The sequence below is a fragment of the Dipteris shenzhenensis genome, chromosome 28 (genome assembly GCF_047967505.1).
Source record: "Dipteris shenzhenensis isolate YYH24624 ecotype China chromosome 28, Dip_SZ_1.0, whole genome shotgun sequence".
In the NCBI taxonomy this organism is placed as follows: domain Eukaryota; kingdom Viridiplantae; phylum Streptophyta; class Polypodiopsida; order Gleicheniales; family Dipteridaceae; genus Dipteris; species Dipteris shenzhenensis.
Genome location: NC_141623.1, coordinates 13,358,821 through 13,365,076, shown reverse-complemented (window position 1 = coordinate 13,365,076; position 6,256 = coordinate 13,358,821).

Genomic DNA, 6,256 nt, shown 5'->3' with positions numbered 1-6,256 from the left:
TTCACCCAACCTGGAGCCTGAATGGGTTAAACTGACCAACATTATGCTGACCTACCCTATTGAGGATAAGGTGGAGGTCACGTGTCATCGAGATAGCCATCGAAATCTATCGAGATTCCACAAAATATCTAGAAATATTTTGTTGTTAGAATTCCATGAGGCATCGGTTGTTGGAGAGTTGTGCATTGCATCAATGGAGGCGGATGGCTATGGCAAAGCAGCGTTGATGTCCGTTGGCCTTCTCTGAAGCCACTAAGCTCAGAGCTTTTTGAGAGCCGACGAGGAGCTCTAGAGTCGGTTGGGCATTGAAAAGCTTGTGGATGGAGTTACGTGCTGGAGGTGGCCGTAGGAGCTTGTTGTAGAGGTCGCAGGTTGGGGATTCGTTGGAGTAGACGGGCTGAGGCACAATAGAGGTCATCCTTAGGTCTTCATCATCTCTCCATAGTTGTGGAAGAGAGCTATTTACATCTACAAGAAACTCATAAATATATACAAGTGACTCTTGTACATACCAAACCCTCGGCCATGCTACCTTCAGGCCTTGCATTTTGTCTCACGAAACCCTTCAAGGTCTTCATGAAGCGCTCGAGGAAGAATAACCATCGTGCATGTACAGTACCGCATATAGCAATCTCATCCACCAAATGCACTATGAGATGTAGTTGGCTTGTGAGAATAGAACGTGGAAATGTCTCCTCCACTAAACAAACCACCTCCATTGACATAACTTGAGCATTCTCAAGCGTGGTGGGATCTATTTCCTTTAAGCTCACATACCTAGAAAGGAAAAAGTACACCATATTAGCAATATGAAAACCTTGCATGGAGCATCGATATGCTTCACATTTTGTATCCTATAAAGTACCTCACAAGCTCGTCCATCTTGTAAATCTTCACGTCCTTTGATGCACTATGAGAAATGCTAGTAGGTAGTATGAACTGAACACACGAGGAATGATTGATTAGTTGCTTCTAATTCACTCACAAATTTGGAAGGAAAAAGATATTATGCACATAAAATACTTACTTGGAGCCTCTTTTGCCAATCATGAGATTTCAAGCCATATAATTGCTCTACACCTCTTTTCTTGCTCTTTATGAAGGCCCCCTTCAAACACCTCATGCATCCAGTAGGAGTACGAATTGTAGTGATAGCTCATTTCACGGCCACCATCTCTAGCTTTGATAACCTCCATGGTGCATGAGGTAAAAATACACACCCATTTGGCCTGTCTTGTGGCCAAGCTTCACGCATCCTTCCTGTGGTCCCTAGATCCTCCCTTATGCCTGCAAAATCTCATGTCCCATTCAAATGTTCCCAAATGGTAGATGCCACATTCTTGAAGATATGCATGGGATCAAGCAGGTGATTGATCTTGAGGTGGGACAAATATGGTAGTCGATAAAAGATGGAGTATCTAAACAAAAGCTGGTGTTAGCACGTGCAATCTTTATTTCCATTCAATATAGCACATAATAGTTACAAACCCTTACCGGCTCATGCCAAGTGGTGGAGGAGTCATGGAACCATCCCAAATTCTCATCCAATCTTCTATAGTGAGTGATTGTGGGGGGACTTCATTCAAAGGGGCGACATATCTAGGATGATCAGGTGGAAGAAATCGATGGTGATTCTCATAGATGACCTTATTCAATGCATCTACCCACGAGGCAACTAGTGAAGGACCACAAACAGGACATGCATGGTAACCCAATGTAGTGAGACCTAAACAATAGACACAATTAAGAGTTCAAGGTGGGTTCAGGGTGCCACATCGATTGCCTACTCATAATGAAAAGTTCAATGCTTACCTGAACACTTGCCATAGCCTAGGAAGTCATACATCGTCCACATCAAGACTGCTTTGCAGTTGAAGTCTAGTGACAAGGGAGGCCTACTCACATCATGCACCTCGATACCTCTCCAAAGTATCTCTAGCTCATCAATCAAAGGCTCCAAATAAACATCAGGATTTTTTACGTTATGTTTCCCTGGAATTAGAAGGGATAACATAACATGTCCTTCCTTAATTGCCATAGAGGGTGAAAGATTGTAATTCACCAATATCACTGGCCATACACTGTAAGAGGTGCTTTGAGACCAAATGGGTTCACACCGTCCATACCCAATCCAAGTCTCAAGTTCCTAGGTTCTTCCTTGAAGCTTGGCCATGTGTCTTCAATATGCTTCCATGCAGGAGTGTCTGCGGGAGTTCTCCACTTGCCATCGGTTGATTGATGGGAGGAATGGCATGACATGAGCTTTGCAATGGATTTGCACTTGAACATATGTTGGATGCGAGGGATTATGGGAAAATGTCACAGAACCTTACGAGGCACATCCAAAGTTTTGAGATCTGCTCTATATCTTGCCTCTCCACAAGTAGGACACTCTCTTGCATCCTTATGTGGTCCACGAAACAGAATGCAATCGTTGACGCATGCATGGATGGGCTTGTAATCTAATCCTCCAAGAGAGGTCACATGTTGCCTTGCCATATCTCTTGAGGTTGGTAATTTATTCTCCCTTGGAAGCATTTTACACAATAGCCTGCACGTGAAGACCATAAATGAGAAAAAGCATTTGAGTAATTCACCCACAAGCATAATTCACCATGTTTTCAAAATAGACTCTAAAGCTTACTTGAGTAATGTATTCAAACTTGCATTGCTCCATGGTCTGCAAGTTTAGGAACTCAAGGGAGGCATGTAGAACAAAGAATGTGCACCCCTCAAACAGTGGAGTCGATGCTACAGTAAAAAGATTGTCCTACTCCATGCTATCATCCCTAGCTGAGGACTTATGGATATATAAATCCCACACCATATCATCAAACACCTCCTCCTCCACGGCCTCATGAGGTAATGGCGGAGGGCTACTATCACATCACTCCATGCATCTGTAACGGTCCCTCCTGAAGATCCCACCTCATATCGCCGATGCTTCACCTCCTCATGATGAGCATAGGGCAACATATGCGGGTGTGGCACTGTATCTTGTATCAAATTAAAAAAGGATCAATATATATCAAACACATGAACACCCATAGGTATCTCAATCAACCTTAACTCTTTAACACTTACCATGTTTATGGTCGCATCCCATTCTCCATACTTTGAGACGTGATTGAGTGTAATTTTGCATGCACGATACATGTTTCCTCGACATCGATCACACATACATTTGATTTTTTGCTCCAACCACATTTCACAATGGTGGATATGGAGGGATTCATCCTCACTGGAGCTACTTGTTGAAGATGAAGACATCCTACAGATAAACAATCCAAAAAATGTGTTCTTGCATGAGTTGTAAATGTCAAAACTCCATGTAGCGTCTAAAAGCGCGTCTAACATCGTGTTTGTACTGTGGAATGCATCTAAAACATAGTGTAGATGCACCAATAGATGCACTTTTAGACGCGCAGACTGTGAGCTGATTTTCGAACCTACTTTTAGCATGCTTGCTTTCCTTTACATACTTTTAGCATCGTGCATCTTGCTTTCCTATTAACAGACATAGCTCCAGGCATCCACACTTATCTCCAAGCACCCACACTCATCTCCAGGCTTACACAGTCATCCCCAAGCATATAAGAGAAGAGGGTGAACAAGGAAGAGAAGAAAGAGAAGCAGCTTTGAAGAAGGACAAGAAGTTTCCAAGGTAAGTCTCTTGGCGGTTGGTCTTCTTTGGAAGTTGCTCTCTTTGGATTCGTCCTTTGTCGTGTAGAGGGAATGATTTTTTTGGTACTAGTGTTGTTATTTTTGGGGTCAGGCGCATGTCCTTTTCAGCTTCATTTAAAAAGCCGTCTGTCAGAGCGCGTCTATAGATGCGTCAAACAGCACATCTAATTTTTGGAAAAATAAATAGCCGCACCTATAGACGCATTGTTAGATGCATTTATAGACACGCTATGATAGTTTTCCTTGTGTGTTCTTTCCTTTCCCCTTCCCCTTCCCCTTCCCCTTCCTTTTGCTTCTCTTTCCCTTCCCCTTCCCCTTCCCCTTCTCTTTCCCTTAAGCATTCGTGAGGAAATAAGGGATTGCATGAATGATGGAAATAAGTGATTGCATGAGGGTGGGTCCAAGAAAGAGGAAAATTGGACTGAAGCATGAGGGCGGGATTAAAAAAAGAGGGCATGCATGATGGAGCATTTTTTTTCAGTCTTTTTTCTCCTCTTTATTCCTCTCTTTCCCCCTCTCTTTTCCCTTCTGCTTTCCTCTATTTTCACCTCTCTTTCCTCCTCTTTTTTCCTCTCTTTTTCTCTCTTATCTCCTCTCTTTTTCTCTCTTTTTTCTCTTCTCTTTTCACCTCTCTTTTTGTCTCTTTTCCTCTCTTATCTCCTCTCTTTTTTCTCATCTCTTTTCCTCTCTTTCCTTCTCTTTTCTCCTCTCTTTTTCTCTCTTATCTCCTCTCTTTTTTCTCCTCTCTTTTCCTCTATTTTCCTCTCTTTTCTCATCTCTTTCCTTCTCTCTTTTTCTCTCTTTTATCCTCAATTTTTTTCTCTTTTTCCTTCTCTCTTTTATCCTCTCTTTCCTTCTCTCTTTTTGTCTCTTTTCCTCTCCCTTCTCCTCTCTTTTTCTCTCTTATCTCCTCTCTTTTTCTCTCTTTTTTCTCCTCTCTTTTCTCTTCTCTTTCCTTCTCTCTTTTTCTCTCTTTTATCCTCACTTTTTCTCTCATTTTCCTTCTCTATTTTATCCTCTCTTTTCGTCTCTTTTCCTCTCTTTTTCTCCCTTATCTCCTCTCTTTTTCTCTCTTTTTTCTCCTCTCTTTTCCTCTATTTTCCTCTCTTTTCTCCTCTCTTTCCTTCTCTCTTTTTCTCTCTTTTATCCTCACTTTTTCTCTTTTCACTTTCTCTCTTTTCCTCTCTTTTCTCCTCTCTTTTTCTCTCTTATCTCCTCTCTTTTTTGCTCTTTTTTCTCCTCTCTTTTCCTCTCTTTTCTCCTCTCTTTCCTTCTCTCTTTTTCTCTCTTTTATCCTCACTTTTTCTCTTTTCACTTTCTCTCTTTTTCTCTCTTTTTGTCTCTTTTCCTCTCTTTTCTCCTTTAAATCTCTTTAAATCTCTTTTATCCTCTCTTTTTCTCTCTTTTTTCTCCTCTCTTTTTACCTCTCTTTTCCTCTCTTTTCCTCTCTTTCCTTTTCTTTTCCCCTCTCTTTTCCTCTCTTTTCCTCTTTCTTTACTTCTCTCTTTTTCCCCACGTAATCCTGACATTGAGCAAGTAGATACAGACTTCTATCACTCTAATTCAAAGAATGCAGGAGTCTGTAAATGCTTGCTCAATGTCAGGCTGTCACTCTATTTTTTCTTTTGCATGATGGAAAGAGGGCATGCATCATGGGAAGAGGGCAATCTTCTTCTTTTCTTTTCTTCAGTTCATCATGTGGATAGGAAGCTCTTTAGCCTCACCTGATCTTCGAGATGCCATCTTTCGGGAGTTATATAACATTTTGGGGCACCCTCCCACTCCTAGGGAGTCATACACATACATGATGGATACTCTAAACACCCCCCAGGAGTCGGCAGTATAGACTCCAAACCACCCCAATCCCACACCAGCTAAGATTACCCTAGTGGAGTCGAGACAACCCAGCAAGCTACAGAGCTGAGCCCCTTCTCCCCCCTACGGTGAGGAGGCCCTTCTGGCTCGCAGAGTCACCGGCGTACTCTCGTGCAGTCGAGAGTTCCTTCTCCAGCCACGAGTGGCCAGTGTACTCTCGTTCAATTGAGAGTTGCTTCTCCAGCTACAAGTGGCCAACGTACTAGCTCGACAGGATAGGGCAGCAGGTGTAGTAGCAGGGAGAGCAGTGGGGGATGCATGGCACAGTGCATTGGGGGGGGTAATGGTGGGGGCGAGGATGATTCAGATGATGTAGATGTGCCAGAGGGTGATGGTACGATCTTCTATGACATCACTCAGATAGGAGGCATCTTGATGGATGCACAGGGGAAGGACATCATGGCCTTCATGCGCTCTATAATTGCTAACAACTACAGAGGTTGATTTATTCACTACAAAGACCAGCTAGAAAAGTTGGTTGATGAGACCCTCGCTGCTGTTCGCTCTAGGTATCCCAATCCCCCAAATGTTCAGTTCACATATAAATGGGCCAAGTCAAAGATTGTTATGATACTTGCCAATAAAAGATCTTCGCTTAAGAGGCAGGCACTAGCCGAGATTGCCAGGAGAGAGGGAGGTCAACCACCAAGGGGCCAGCCCCACACCACTCACAAGCATGAGTGGAAGAAAGCAATGA